Source organism: Dermacentor albipictus, chromosome 4, assembly GCF_038994185.2.
Source record: "Dermacentor albipictus isolate Rhodes 1998 colony chromosome 4, USDA_Dalb.pri_finalv2, whole genome shotgun sequence".
Classification (NCBI taxonomy): Eukaryota; Metazoa; Arthropoda; class Arachnida; order Ixodida; family Ixodidae; genus Dermacentor; species Dermacentor albipictus.
The window spans coordinates 146,700,698-146,717,469 of record NC_091824.1 but is presented as its reverse complement, the minus strand read 5'-3'; the positions used below and the strand labels follow the sequence as shown (position 1 = coordinate 146,717,469).

The following is a 16,772-nucleotide window of genomic DNA, read 5'->3' as shown; positions in this document are numbered from 1 at the left end:
CATTTGCCCACATATAGCACGTGCTCCTACAGATCGCCGTCTGAAGCCCAATACAGTGCTTGATTCCTTCAAACACTTGTGCTGTTGCAGTTTTGACCAACGACGTCAGAATTTTGCGGCAGACAATGCTTACTTTTGCCTTTCGGGTGTTCGGTGTGGTAGTTTCGCTACTATACAAGTGATTTTTCCCGTAGCCCCACAAGAAGAAGTCCAGCGGTGTCATGTACGGCGACCTTGCAGGCCAGGGTAAAGGTCCATGCCAGCCAATCAACTGTCAAAGAAAAAGCCTATCGAGCCACGCTCGAGACTTACTGTTAGGCGCCGGAGCACCATCGTGTTGAAACCAGATGTTCCGAAGGTACGCAAGTGGAACGTTGCCACAAACGTCGTTCACGGGGTGTTCGATGATGTCGTTGACGTAGCTTTGCGTCGTTAGTGTGCTGTCAAAAAAGATAGTTCCGATGATGCTGCGATCAAAAATACCGCACCATACATTAAACGACTACTGGTATTGGTGTCGTGTTTATGCCAGTCAGTGGAGATTCCTATTACTCCAGTAGAGCGCGTTGTGAAGATTAACTTGTGCGTTTCTGTAGAAGTTAGCCTCATCCGTCCGAAACACGCGAGTGAGAAAGTCCGGTTCTTCTTCACATTTCGTGAAATTCAAATTGGCAAAGTCAAGTCTATTTTCAAGATCTCGGTCTTCAAGTTTTTGATGAAGATGTACATGGTACGGGTGCATATGACCATTTTTTAAAGAAGATCCTCCACACTGATGATCTTGAGGTTTCGGCCTCCGCACTGGGGTCGCGCACACTACCGTGAGGGTTAGCAGCAAAGAATGCCAAAACATCCATTCCGCTTCTTGAACTACCGTCGCAGTCCTGTGTCGTTTTCCTGTTAAGCTACCCGTCTGGCAAAGGACTTCGTACGTTCGAAGTATAGTGGACGGATTAGGGCGTCCTCCACAATGCCACACGCGGAATAGCTTGGTTGCCTCCCTCTTGTCGCCATACACCGCCCCCAGAGCCAGGATCCTTTTAGCCTGCAGATCATTCGTGAAGGGCATGACTGTCTACTTGAAGAGCATGCAATGGGCGTGGTACCATTGAGATTTCCCGTTATTATCTACGCACTGATCCGTCAAGCAAAAAGGATTTACGTAACAACAGCATATGCTGGCCGTACAGATCCGCCAAAGTGCATTAGATGGACATAGCCTGCGCAGTTTGTTTCTATTGCTAAATGGAACAAAAGCAACATACACTCTTAAAATGGTTGCACCCATGGCGTGTATATTAGTCCCGCAACAATAATTGTCATCAGCCTTGCTTGCATTTCCTTGCTTGAAAACTCGGGTTTGCTACTTTCTTCTCAAGAATTCTGCATCACACTGATAACGTGTAAGCCGTTCGTGACTGGGATGTAACGTGCTCGCAGCGTTAAAGAAAGGAAACGCGGGCAAGACAGATGATTATTGTTGTGGGACAAGATAAGCCCCCATGGGGTAATTTATTTAAGAGTGTACGTTCCAGGCTTGCCTATCTACAGAACAAGCGCTCAAAATTACAGTCCCAAGTGCGCCGTCATGGTTTCCCGGCTTCGAAATCATCTCCCCCCCCCCCCTTCGGCTCCGCAACGCTTATCAATGCGTTAGCGGCGTATTTTCATGATGCCACGACCATCACATAGCGTGAAGTCCTGTAGCGAGCTGCAGTGGCTAGTGAAGCCGTGTATCCGTAGCTATTCGCTTGGGAGCGCTCGAGCAACGGTGCGAGAGCGCGCATCGTTCTTTTGTTTTTTTTTTTCGGAAAAACCAACGAGACAAAGCTGAGCACGAAACAAATGCTTGATTCGGAGGTTATTTGAGGTGCCCTACAACTTTGTAGCGGATATTTTTGCGATTCATGCAATGATGAGAAAGTTCACTAATTAAAAGCAATTAATTAATACTTCGTGACGAAAAAACACTGGCTGTATTGCACGACTTACACATGACTACTGCTACTATGTAGTCGGTACGATTCCTCTAGAGCTCTTGAGCTTTTTTTTTTTTTAATCTTGGTCTCAGTTAATTGGGACACCTGATATATGTGTGCGTGCGTCCGGAACGCTTAAATCCGGAACGCTTATAACATTTCCCCTCCATCAGCCTTGCTACAACCAATACCGCCTCCACGTGTTACTGCAGTATCTTCACGGATCAAGTCAGCGATTCTTGGTCTAGGCTTAGAGCTGTTATTCTCCACCGCACCTTATCGCAATGAAAGCTTCGCAGTAAAAGGGGTGTCATCTGACTTTATGACAAACGTTAAAAAAAACAACGTGCTGACACAACTCTGCCTCAGTCTTGTTGATTTCTGTACTCATTTGCTGCCAGAATGCGGCTCCAATTGCAAAAAACACAGCCAGCTGCAGCATCCCTTTAATAAACTGGCTTTGAGGCGTTTCTACGTGACGGCAGCTATATAGTGATTTCATTGTTATCCGCTTACCAAATTGCTTCTTTCGAGAAAAAAGTATGCGAAGAGATCGCCATTATAGAGTGAAAGAGACATAATGAATGAAACTGTAGAATAAGTAGTAAAAATGTCAAAGTGGTACATGGTGGCAACGAAGTAAAGGCAAAGAGTGGAAAGATCGCACAGGCAAACATACACACACATAAAAAAAATTTACTAGCAATCCCGGCCCTGCGAAAGTGAACGTTCGGCGAAGATACTGAAAACCATCACTACAAGTGCTGAGGGGGGTATGCAATGCGCTATTGTTTAGAGTAATAGTAGTAATGGTAATTTAGAATAACGGTACTATACGGAGTTATGGTAAGTTTGACAGCACGCTGCCGCTGGTCATATTGAGTTTTCTTTTTCCCTTTGCCGCTCCTCCCATCAAGGCTGCTCCTCGAGAGTCCTAATTATGCGTTACCTGCCAATGAAATCAATTACTAGGCTCGGTATTTTGTAGACCAAAGGCTAGTGGCGTCACTTCGCACGTCACACGCTGCCGTCGCCGTGGCAGCTGGCGCAACAGTAATCTTTACCGGAAAACGTATGCGGGGAGCATTACACGCCTAGCATTGTTATCAGAAGCGCTTGATTATGAATTATATGAGTTCATCACCGCCGCAGTTCGGTCTAGTATTTTCCTGCCTCCAGAATCGGCCCTCATTTTTTCCCACAGATGCGGACTCGAAAAATGCCGACCAATAAGAGGCTAACAGATTCGCTGTAATATGTGGTTCGTTGTAATATGTAGTCGATGAATGTGTGGTAATATGCAACATGTGGTTCGGATGCTTGTTTTGTGTTTGTTCTTCATTGAAACGAATACTGTTCTGTATCTTGTACGCGTGATTCCAAAGAATGTATAACTGCTTCACCTTTGCCGCGGGTCATCCCGGCATTGCACTGCTTCCGGGATCCGCCCTGAATTTTACCCACGGACGCGGACACGAAAAGCATCGCCCAACGAAAGGCTAATAACTTCGCTGTGAAAAACGAGAAGATTGCGTAAGGAAGTCCGACAAGTAAGAACCAGCACATCGGTGGTGGTAGCAAAGTACACTACATGATCCATCGTGCAACCGCAAGTGATGCCGTGACAACCAAGCAGCAACTGTTTCGCAGTTTACGATAAAGAAAGTCATTCAGCAAGAGCGGAAGCTCCCATAGAGCCCAGTGGGGGAATCGACGGTAACACACCTAGCTTATGGGATGAACTACTTCCGGTTTCGGCTTGGGCATGCGCGTTTTGAACACTAGCTGGTACGCGCTACGCCGGCTGCGCTACTCGGCGTCCTTTTTTTTCTTGCTTCTCCTGCTCACTTGCGCGCTGTATTAGTGCGGAATCATTAACTCAAATAAAATGATTGCGAACGGTCTTTACACGGCTCCATCGAATCTGCGCTACGTGCAATTTCACAAAGTCGATGAAAAACGCCTTGTCAATGAAGAAATGTTTCTTTCGCTCTATATAAATACTCTTTCCGGGATTTTGGTGCGTTCAACCAACGTTGTAGCACCAGGTAAGCAGCAGTAGTTTCTGTATGAAGTTCCACCGGAGGGCATCAGCTGAAAAAAGTAAATTACAAGCATGTGCCATTCTGGCAGTTATATATTATAGGAATACTGCGCGTAGAGGGGAAACGTGCGAAAGTGGTGAGTGGGCGATATTACAAACAAAACCAATTCGCTTTTACATACATGGCGTCAAAAATACTCGACTCATTCCCAGCCGTACTATAAAGTATGATGAAGACATCTGATTTCTGGGCATCCCTCCTTCCCGGGCATTACTTCCTGCACTTTAAAAGCACAAATGCACTGGCGACTGCGCGTTCCCAAGACAACTTGGCCTGTCAGCACGGCCTGCTTGCTTTTTTTTGCTATGTCCAACCTCAGACGCGGCGAGCGTGACTCAGAAGTATCCCAAAAAGTACTGAAAATAATTACTATAATTTTGGGTGGTCACAGAATGCGTCACGAACGTGTCCTAGTAAGATTCAGTACACACGAAATTAACTGAATTACATGGCCGAGCTGCTTTTCACTAAGTGCGTCACAACGCCGGGCGCAGCTACTGCGTATGAAACGTATTCCAAAAAGAGACGAAATTAGTTGCAATATTGTTGTGGGTCAGAAAAAGCTGCAAGCTTGTGCAGGTAAGATTCAGTAAACGCGAAACTGCGCCACATGACCGAAGTGCTTTTCGCTAACTGCGTCACAAAGCCGGGTGCGGCGAGCGTGCCTAAAAACTAGCGAAATAAGTTATAATAATGTTGGGGCTCATAGAAAGCGTCGCAAACGTCTCCCAGTACGAGTCATTAACTCAAATTAACTACGCCAGGAGGGCTGAGCTGTTTTTCGCTAACTGTTGTGCCTCGCCGTAAACAGCTCCGCAGCCGGGGCCAGCGTGCTGCTCTAGTGGCTCGCTCTCGGCGCCATCTCTCACGCACCGTGCGAGCCTTGCTCTCCCCTTGTGCTCCAAAGCCGGATCATATGTTCTAACCTATCCTCTCGCCCCCTTCCTTCGCGGAGCGCCATTGCGGTGACTCTCACCGCTGCCGTCCACTCCGCCCTCAACGTCCCTTCTCCCACTGTCGAGGCACTGCCGCGGTGCCGGCGGCGGCGCTCCTTGCCGCCTTGCGCGTGATCCCCTGCTCCGTCTACGCGTCACGAGGCTGTACGGTTCTCAGCCGTGTCTATAGCTTCCCCGTATGCAGGGCGTGTTGCTCAGTTCATTTGTCGCCTCTGGCAATGCTTGCGCCTGATGTGTCCTTCTTCCACCTCCACTCGTGCCCTATACCTTCCCTTACCTGGCGTAGTGCCATTGCGGCGACTTAAAATGCAGCTATAGCGTTTCGTGTCCTTACTTCTACTTTCCACCCCAGCCTTGTGCGGCCACATTGAGGCCTGTCGGTAAGTGAATGAGTGTATGACCTCTACTCAATACCCCTGTTCTCCACCCGTTTTCTCATCCCACCTCAGAAGAAACATTAAATAATAATTGCTAGTCTCCTCCCTCCCCTCCCCTCTCCGCGGCGGTGACCCACTAAAACAGGAACGTTGGCGTGTCGCGGAAGCGCCGGCTCCATAGCTGCGGATCGCGGTGTGTGCTGCCCAATTCGAAAAGCAGAACCACCTCCGTTCGACACTGCGCGTTCTGTATGCGGTTGCTGTTGTTGAAATAAGGCAGTCGCTGTGCTCAAAGATCGCATTACCAAGAAGCGTAATCATCGTCCACTTTTTTTTCACAAGCAGATCTTCGGTGACGCGTATGCGCTGTTCAAGCTCACTGACCTTGTTCTGGTGTTTCCATGGGAACGCCTCCGTGGCCGACGTTTTGTCACGGAAAACCTATGCGAAAAAAACATTTCTTTAGTTTTTTAATCAGAATGCTGTCATAGGAGTGAATAATCCATTTCAAATATTTTCGCTGCACTAAAACAACAAATAATATTTTTTTTTCGATTTCACAATTTATTATTCATTCTTGGTGACCCCCATCAACCAATGATTCTGGCGCAAGACTTGGCAAGACTGTGCCAGCCAGCTATTATGTCGTGCGGGGTGGCGTTGCTCACTTGAACGCGGCGGTTTCATGCGAGTTTCTTTATTTCCTTGCGTGTTTGTTCAAAGTGTAGCGTGCGCTTCCCTTCAAATTTAGCGTGACCTAGTGCGCGCCATTCCTTGGCAAAAAGGGTGAGCGCAGATTTTTTGTTATCGTGCAAGTTTACGCTGCGCCATCCGACGCACTTGCCTAGTCATGACGATAAATGCGGAACGCTCCGCGAAAACACGTCGCGCTATGTTCGTTCACGCTACGTAGCACAGGCTCTGAGTGTCTGACGGGCAGCAAAATTAGAAAGTGAAATGTTTTCTAAGTTACAATGTGGGGCAATGTTGTCTTGTCTAATAACTGTTCCGTACGAATACATGGTGTCGCAAGGAATTACGAATTATTATGTGAAAAAGATCCGCATATGTTGCTATGTATTACTAATGTGTGCTGGCCATGGTACTTTTCATTCATTGAAACATGTTTTGTTTGGTCAGTTATATTGGTTGCACTATTCTAGACAAATAAAAGTGAAGTTCCTTTGAAACCTGTGTGGCAGTGTCATTTACTTCCATCCTAAGGACCTTCCTAAGGAAGCTAGTGGAGGAATTGCTGTCAATAACAGCCTAATTACGTCCACATTAAGGCATACGCCATTGCTGTAGTTAAGGACACGCTGGCGTTTCAGCTGAGGCGAGTCGCAAGCTCACCTCATTCTCATAAGAAAAATAACTGCTGGTGTAGCGGTCTAAATGACGGACACTAAAGGAATTCAGACATTGGCGCCAAGCAGCATAAGATCTTGACAAAATAAAATAAAAGGAATGAAGAGCAAACAAAAAAGGAAGAAACAGCAACAAGGCGCAGAAATATTGCCAGTGAATCTCAGGACTACATGATTTGAACTGACATATTATATACCAAGGTTAGCTATAGTTTCGAGATCCTGGAAGACATGCACAGCGTTTCATTTATTTGCTCTCATAATTAGGCCTAGCTTTCTCCACGTACGTTTGACAAGAAAAGGAAGTGGTAGCAATTACGGAAATAAAATACACGTCAATAATTTTCTTCATCATACTGCGGAAGTGAGAATGCCAGCACTGTAAAAGCGTACCACCGTATGAAAGAAAATAGATTCAGAAGTTAAAGAAGGATGAAGCAGAACACTTATCTAGCTGTGCAATGCAAACATTGTAAATGTGAGTCGCAAATGTTCCCATGACATAGATTAAAGTACAAGAGATGCTACTGCACAAGAGCAAAGGTAAGCATGAATGAACATTCAGTTACCGTATAAAGGTTACATAAATTATAGTCAACCACTCACACAGTAGATCGAACACCTATTGCCAGGTAGATGTCATGCTGACTGTTAATGCTTTCAGAGGCAGAGGAAGAAAGCGACGGACAAGCACCTAGAGACAGAGAGAAAGATAGGAAAATTCTTTAATGAAAGCTGGAGAGTTAGCTTTCTATGGAGTCACACCTGGAGTCTATAGGCAAAGTCTACGGGCACCGACAATCATTATTTATGACATTTTTTTTTACTTGAGACAGTTCAATTCAACTGAATTAGTCGTATTTTAGCGCTCATGTGGCGCACACCACCATTTTCTAGCTTTTTTGTTCATACTTCTTGCTCTAATAAACTGTGCATGGAAGCATTCACTAAGCTAATAATGAGTTCCTAATCAGATTTTGATATCTTTCTGCGCGACATTAATACTTTTATCTTCAGCATGCCTTAGTGGCGAACAACCGCATTATCTATAATAACAAAAACACGAACTGCGAATCCCATTGTGATAGCAACCGAGTGCATGCAAAAGAATGCCAAGCAATAGACTGGCGCTATGATCCTCTTCAATGTGTCTATTCAGCCAGACACTGCATCGGCTTAACCGTCTTAATGATGAATAATACGAACGCAGAAAATATTTGATTATAACTGCATAATTGGTCGCGTCCTCATTTTGTGACTAATGGCTGAACTTCCTTTGGCCTGCCATGTGCGGTTGCAAGGACCGGCTTGAGCAGTAGTTCTCTACATTCTAGCATTTCCTACGTGCCCGTATTTGGCGCATTTCTTTCTGCGTCTTCCTCTGTCACTTCTTGGGCCACGATCTTGGCACCTACAGAAGGCCGAAGCTAGTTCTTTGAATTTAGAATTGTGTAGCCAAAACCCCGCAAATACTTCAAAAACACAACAAAACGTGTATAGTCGTGCTCTGAGTCTCCGAAGAATGGTCCGCCAATCAAGTACTCCAAGACGTGGCTGTAATACACAAGCACTGGATTTATCTTTCTTTCGCCACTCTCGCATTGATTGCAAAAAGGGAGAAGCGAGGCTTCGCGTACATGCTGTGACGATAGCAGGTGCCCTCCGGAGACGTCATTGAAAGCGTACATGAAGGTAGATCAGTCACTGAGAAATTAGCATGGCTACCACCACGCCAAACAGTTCGTCAGGGCCATAGCCCCGCCTGCATCCTGCTATGCAGCAAACAGAAGAGCCGGAAAAGAAAGAAGCGCACCTGACTCGCCAACGTCATGGAAGTCGAGGTCGTTTTTCACCGGTGGTATCAACGACCGCGAAAGCCTGGATGCCCAGCCAAGATCAATGCGCGCGCGGTGTACGAAGCTATGGTGGCCCGCGCACCGTCTGTTCATTGTCTGGAACAAGAACTATTGAGAGGGAGACAAGGAAAAGGATGACTACTCTATGCAAGACAAATATACCGAGATGGCTCAATGTAGCGAATAACATTATGCGGCGGCCAAGCAATTAAGGAGGTGCGCTACTAGACGTTGATCTACGAGCTGAGCGCGTCGCCACGTATGCAAATTTTTTTTAACGTAAGCGCGATTGTTGTTCGTTGCTCAGATACGAATATCATTGTTTAGACCAATGAATATGGATTTGGACAGCTTTGTGAATGCACTCTGCCATTATATTCATTGAGTCCCAGCCATTCGCAGTATCGCTGTGAGATAATGAATCAATTGAGATGGTCAAGTTAGATGAGGCAGCGCTCTCTCGGATGCCACTCACAACATAAATATAAACAATTACTTCTGAATAGGAGATAATATTAAGTAAGTGGCATAGGTATATCTGCAGGGATCTAATAACGTCTACACGAAGATTATCCGTTCATTGAGTTTGAATTGTTTAAGCTTTCAATGTTGGACCATACAAATGACATGGCTCAATGACTTGTATGCAAAGCGTAAGGTGTTCTCGGATAGTCAAGTCCCAGGAATTTTAAAACTGGTTAGTGTGCTAAGGAATTTAAATATTACTAGTGTTACTTTGCATAGGTTAGGCTTACCTTCATGAGACCTATGGCATGGTTTTTAAAAACTTGGATCAAAGACGCAGAAAAATAATCGGTTGTGCATGCCGTGGGTCTCGAACTCACATTTTCTGTTGACTTACCCACAGACACGATAACATTGCTTGATCATACTGTCCCCCTAGGATTGACCTTCACCAACCTCATCCCGGGTAAAATGGCGCCGCCAGAATCATATATATATATATATATATATATATATATATATATAAATGATTTATTTATTTCGAAAATTACATACAAATACGAGCCTGCCCAAGCCAACAATGGGCTTGTGGGGCAGCGCTCGGCAGAATGGAGCAAGCCAGGGAGCGGCACAGTAAATCAGTTATGTACAAAACTCAAAAATAAAACTAAAGAAAGAAAGAAAGAAAGGAAGAAAGAAAAGAAACCAAATTACACATACAAATCAAAAATATAAGATTTAACTTCTTTCCGTGTGCTGGAAGATAAAACTTTATCTGGCAGGTCATTTAATACATCAGGTACATAGAAGGCACGGACACGTTTGCCATATCTTGTCCTTACTCTTGGTAAGGTAAAGCGGTCACGTGTACGTAATGCTCTGGCGGGGACATACGGGAGGCAGAACTCATTGTTCCATATATACAAAAGGATTACCGTTTCTTTGAATAACAGCCTGAACGAGGGCATGTGCGAGCATGAAAAAAGACTGGAATTGTTAGTAATGTGCACACCATACATCACCGCCCGAATTATGGATTTTAGTAAAGAATCAACTTTATTGCGCCAAAACACTGAACAGAAATAAAAAGAACAGATTCCATATCTTAGCACACTGTACGCTAATGCATGTGCTATTGTTTTCCTTACGTAAATTGGGCATAGTGTTTTAATAGAATGCAGTAGGCAGGCTATTTTGCGCAGCCTTTCACAAACGTTAGCCAAGTGAGTGTTCCAGGACATGTTAGAATCGAAATGAACACCGAGATAATTGACACTTGAGAGGTATGGAATAGGAGAGCAAGAGCAATTGTTACACAGAGGAGAATGAAGAAACAATGGAGTGATGACAGGAATAGATTTCAGTGGATCGTGAAAACATACTAATTTAGTTTTATTCTGGTTAATAGAAATTAAGTTTTTACGGTACCAACTGATAACATTTGTAGTGTCAGTTTGTAATTCAGCCACGGCTTGATGGTAATTAGTGTGACGAGATACTAAAAGCGTGTCATCTGCGTATTGAAACCCCCGACAGCGAAAAATTGCTTGACTGAGATCATTAACGTACAAGTTGAATAAAAGGGGAGCTAAAATCAACCCTTGGGGAACTCCAGCGCTCAACTGTCTAGGTTTGCTTTTAATATTTCCGAGAACTACTACTTGAATTCGACCGTGCAAATAATTCTTAAGGAAAGTTAGAAAAGGCCCTCGGAAGCCATAGCTATGAAGTTTACAAAGTAAAATTTCATGGTTGACGGAGTCAAAAGCTTTTGATACGTCTAGAAATAATGCACAAGCGAATGCACTAATTTCAAGAGTACTATTAAGGAAATCGGTTAATTCATCTAATGCTAATCTAGTACCACGCCCACAAGTAAATCCGTACTGATTAGGCGACATTATGTTGTGCGCGTCAATGAAGCTCTGCATTACGTGAAAAATATGCTTTTCAAGTATAAGAGCAATGCACGAAAGTATCGAAATTGGCCTGTAGTTTGTGACAACATTGACCTGTCCGCTTTTGAAGAGAGGAACTACAAGCGCTTCCTTGAGGCCAGGCGGTATTTCTTTCGTGGTTATAATGTTATTTATAACTGCTAAAAGAACGTTCTTCAGGGCCTCAAAATTTCTGCGAAGGACGTCCACAGATACACCATCTAATCCAACCGACTTGTGCTGTTTTAAGTTAAATAAGATGTAGCGAATATCATCCTCGGTACACTCAGGTAGGAAAGCAGAGTCAACTACCGATTGTGGCATACAATAACTAGCCGTATTACCGGACAAGCTTGCTGCAGTAGACGAGAAAAAGGAATTAAATTGGTCTGCTAACGTTATAGATGGTGGACCGAAATTCTTCGCAATAGTTTGGTATGGGCCTTTCCGGGGACGACCCCTTAATTCGTTAACCACGGACGAAGTCTTGGACGGGTTTTTTCTAAATTCAGAAAATTTACCTTGGAAGTGCTGTCGCCTGGCACCTCTAAGCACAGCAGTGACTTTATTGCGAGCCATCTTATAAGCTTCACGAAGATACTGATTATTAGGTGAGCGCCGACAACGCGCCCAGGCTAGTTCTTTTTCAGCTAACGCGGTTAGAGCATTTCCATTTATCCACGGGCATTTCGGCTTTCGTTGCTTTAAGACGACTACGTTTTTGTAAGAGTGCACTGCCTGCGTATAAACGGCAATAAAAGATTTATACAGGTGACTGGCAGGAACTTCTGCTAGGAAAGATTTCCAGTCGTAGCCTTGCAACAACGAGTCCAGCTTCCTTTTATCGATAACCTCTACCTGTGATACTGGGTTGTTAGCCGCAGCATGCTGAGACGATAGAAAGCTACACCCAACATAAAAGTGATCGGATAGCTTTTGCTCAATAATAAACGGAAGTACAGCCTCCCTGATTTTTAATAATATAGCGCGAGCGTCGACTGAACTGCTGGTGAGCGCTTTAAAACGGCGATAAGCGTGCAAAAAGAGCGTGCAACAAGGCGAGTGCAACAAGGCAACAAGGCTCGTGCGCGAACTCTCGCCTTGTTGCACGCTTATCGCCGTTATAAGCAGTTATAAGCAGTTCAGTCGACGCTCGCGCTATATTATTAAAAATCAGGGAGGCTGTACCTGGTCGTTCTCAGTGCGAACGTTGACGTGATCTATGCATGAAGAAACAAGCGATGTACCCAAAATTTCGACACGTGTAGGAAGGTTGATAATAGAATCTATTCCAACGTCAGCAAGCGTGTTCAAGTAATCAGCTACAATGTGTCGTTCTCTCTTCAGCACGTCAATGTTAACATCACCTATCATGCACACGTGACCAGATGGAAAAGCAAGTAGATGCAATTCGTCCACAAACTTTCTAACACTTTGATTTGGCGGCCTATAAATAGCGAGCAATGTGATGGCAAAAGATCGTGTGTGAATACGAAGGGCTAGCGATTCAGCACTTGTGAAAATTATGTTCAGAGGACTTGAAATCCAACAATTTTTGATGAAAATGGCAATTCCACCGCCACGGCCGTCCTTGCGCGTCAAAAAATGATTGTGATAACCTTGGAGTTGAAAGAGACCAGTATGTTCCTGCCCAATATTAATTTCAGTTAAGACAAAAACATCAGCTATATCACGTACTGCACCAGCATGGACACAAAATTCATTCCAGTGCTTGCGAATACTACGCACGTTTGCATGAAAAACAGTGAATGTGCCTTCACCTGGTTTTAAAAGAACAGAAAAAGAAGGAAAGTCTCGAAATTTTTCGCACGAAGCCATGAATCAGGAAAAAGATTACAACAGACAAAGCAGAGGATAAGAGGTCAGACTAGCCGAGACAAGTCACAAGGGCTCATTATGCGCACAACTGGGTCACCCTCCTTCTTACGGGCATAAATTTTGCCATGTTTCACCCATACGAACTTGAAATCGGCCTCTTTGGCCTTAGTCTTTGTCTCCCAGAACAGTTCTCTGTTGTATTTCGTCAAGTTTTCGACAAAGAAAACCGAGGGCTCATTTTCCTTCGCCAGAGATTTCAGTTTCTTTCGCTTTGCCAGCCAGCTGTCACGTATGCCCGCCGAAAGGAAGCGCACTAAAACTGGAGCTGTTTTGCTCTTCCTGGGCAACCGGTGCACAGGTACTACGTGACCTGGCAGGAATGAATCAATGCCTAGTTGAGCGGCCAGTTCAGCAACAGTAGTAGTCAAGTTTTCACTAGGAAGTTGGGGTACGTTATGAATTTCGAGGTTTGAGGACCTACTATACTGTTCAGAGGCATTTATTTCTCCTCTAAGGTCTTGAATGACAGCTGCCTGAGAAGCGACCTGATCCTCAAGTACCATCACCCTAGAAGACAATTCAGTGACCTGTTTCTCTCATGTTGCTGATCCTTTCAGCAAGGAATCATATTTATTTGAAAGAAAGTCGACCGAGTCGTGTATTTCCTGCATTTTTGTTTTCACTACTTCGATCTCGGACTTGAGGCACAACAGTTCGTCTATTTTCGACGGAACCAGGGAAAGAGATTCAACTTTCGCACGAATAGAATCCAGCAACGACAGCTTTTCAGCAATAGCTGTTAACTGGCTAGAACTGCCTTGGGAAGAATCCGCTGATCTACATGTTTTACACCGCCACTGTTCCCTCTTTTTCGGGCCCATCGACAAGAATGTGCCTTCAGCCACACCTGAGCACTCTTGACCGAGGTGATACAACGATGCACAGTTAGAGCATTCCATACATCGCTCTTCGCCGGCAAAATCAACCCCACATTGAGCACAATCTTTTCCTTCCATCACACATGCGCACAAGAGAACACACGCGGTAGATCAAACAAATGACAGTTTTGCAGTTGGCGGCATGGAATGTACAGAAAAGTTGCTACAGTGAAACCAGCTCACCTGCAGGAACAGAACAAATCGTTTTAGGGCCGGCTCTGGACGTGCCGCCAACTGCGCTTGCTGCTTGCAAGCGATGCGTTTTTATGGGGACGATGACGGCGCTTGTTGATCAGAGCACCATCTTATGACGCGAACCGAAGTCAAGAAGAACTGGAAAAGTTCCACGTTTTTCAGCAGAGCTGCCACACCGTCGAAGCCATCCGTGCAAAAGAGCATCCGACGTCCGATGAACCACTTGAAACTGTTGTGACGTAGTTGCGCACCTGCAGGAACAGAACAAATCGTTTTAGGGCCGGCTCTGGACGTGCCGCCAACTGCGCTTGCTGCTTGCAAGCGATGCGTTTTTATGGGGACGATGACGGCGCTTGTTGATCAGAGCACCATCTTGTGACGCGAACCGAAGTCAAGAAGAACTGGAAAAAATCATCATGTCATCATGTTGTCATCATGTCAACAATCATCATCATGTGTTTGTGCTGAATCAAATGGGAAAATCACACATGTGCATCTGCTGATAAAGGGTCAGCTTTATGCCCTGCAAGCACGAGAACTGTGCGGGAACATTACAACAACAATGAACATGCGCCCTTACTATTTTCTCTCTCTACTACTCTGAACCGGTGGCCTTCTCCAGAGATCGCAAGGAGGGCAGGTGCTGCGCGAAATTTCTTCGCTACATGCGACCAAAGTACCATCAGTGTGCATGTATTTTAACTAATTCTTTTTCACGAGCCTGCTTCGGTGTGACTATGCGTCCTCAAATAGCTCGTTGTTCTTCAATTTTTTTCATGTTTAGCAGCAATCCTGTTAGGCAGCTTGGGTCAACAGGTTGACGAGACGCAGCAAGGACAATATGACGAAGCACTTGCCTGTGTCTGTGATCCGAACGCCGCGCTGATGTGCTGCTGTGTGTAATGCCTGTCTCTTGTGCTTGTTATACTTTTTGTGGATGCCGAGAAACGTTTTTGTTTGCCAATGGTCATGTGACAACCCCTCGCAAAGTCACTCGTTCCATTTCTAAGTAAGATACACAGGCGTTGCTTAATAATACGGCACACCTTCCTTCATAAGCTTTCTCTTGCAAAAAGTAATCCCCCATGGCTTTACAGAGATGATTCACAATCGCATTGTGGCCATGGAATTTGTGGTGCTTACACGTCCCAGTGCAGTTTAGCGAACAGAAATAAATAAAGGAAAGTTGAACAGTTACTTAAATGGCTATCATGCAGCTCCTTTCCCTTTCAGAAATAGTTGGAGGAGCAGATGTTATAATTGAAAAGTTATATGTAAGAAAAATGAATGGGTGAGCCCTCTTGGAATATATGTACGACACAGGCACAGTATTTAATACACTCTCGTTCTTCTTAAAGCCTGAGAACGCGCAGGATAGCCCACTTCTAAAAAGCAGCTTGCAGTATGTAAATCGCAGTATAAATAAAATGCGAGAAATTGTTCAATAGTTCAGTATAGAGGCAGAAAAATATATTTTATAGTGATATGATTTGCACAAGCGCTACGTTGTTTACAGATATGTGATTTAAATAGGTACTGAGGGAATGACAAGAGGCTCGACAAAAGCGGAGAGAGTCTAATGAAAGAGATATACCAGTCGATTGTAGAGCGCAGCAAGCGGTGAGGCATGAAATAAGAGTTGATCATCCCTGCAATCTCACCCGCCACGGTTGCTTAGTGGCTATGGCGTTGGGCTGCTTAGCACCAGGTCGCGGGATTGAATCCCGGCCGCGGAGGCCGCATTTAGATAGGGGCGAAAACAACCGTGTACTTAGATTTAGGCGCACGTTAAGGAATCCCAGATGGCCGAAATTTCCGGAGTCCTCCACTTCGGCTTGCCTCAAAATTATAAAGTGGGTTTGGCACGTAAAACCCCACAATTAAAGTTAAATTTATCCCTGTAATCTGTGGCCGGGCACGTCACGTGACGCAGTCCGCTGCAGCAATCGCATTTCTTCTGTCTTATGGTCGCGTAGCTCCAGCGGCGGCTGAAGGTTACTGCAAGAACAAATCTCTGATAATTCTAACAGACTCCAAAGCAAAATGCAGGAACTACATACAAGGCAGAGTTAGTAAGGAAGCACTGAGAATCCTCCTCGAAACAGAGCATCCTAGAGGAGGAGAGAGAGAATGAAGAGAAAAGGCAGGGAGGTCAACCAGATATGAGTCTCCGGTTTGCTACCCTACACTGGGGATGGGGGATAGGGGTTACAAAGATGACAGAGAGGAAAACGCTAAAGAAAAGAAAAAAAAACAACAAAAAAAAGCACGCACACGTGGAGGTACACACACGAAAGGCGTTCCAGTTAAAGTCGTTCACACAGGCCGGTAGAACGCAAAAAGCGCAATAGCGCTTGCACGGCCTTCTTCTGTGACGGTAGGTCGTTTCGATGTTGCAGAATTCTTTTTTCGGATAGCGGTTGGTTGTCCAGTTGGTCAAGTTCCAGGCTGAGGCATGCCCTCTGTGGACTGTACTGCGGGCAGGTGCACAAAATATGGCCAATTGATTCTTCATGGCCGCAGTGGTCACAGGTTGGGCTGTCGGTCATCCCTATGCGGAATGCATAGGCTTTAGTAAAGGCAACGCCCAACCAAAGTCGATATAAAAGCGTGGCGTCTCTACGGCGAAGCTGTGATGGCGCTCGAAGACTTAGTGTTGGATCAAGTGAGTACAGTCGCGTGTTTCTTAAATGTGGCTCATTCCATTGCGACGCGGTGCACTGCCGAGCAAGTAGGCGGAGCTTCCGTGCTGCGTCAG

At 45.2% G+C, this 16,772-nt stretch overlaps 1 long non-coding RNA gene across 1 annotated transcript in view; it reads right to left on the bottom strand.

Annotated features, from left to right (window-relative positions):
* The window catches only part of LOC135902215 (uncharacterized), a 170,106-nt gene extending 162,626 nt beyond the window's left edge, over window positions 1-7,480 (bottom strand). The window contains exons 1-2 of the long non-coding RNA XR_010564446.1: window positions 7,391-7,480; window positions 5,802-5,858 (exon numbers count right to left, since the gene is read on the bottom strand). This is a non-coding gene — a long non-coding RNA (uncharacterized lncRNA). The remainder of the gene's footprint in view (window positions 1-5,801; window positions 5,859-7,390) is intronic.
* Between the last annotated feature and the right edge of the window lie 9,292 nt (window positions 7,481-16,772).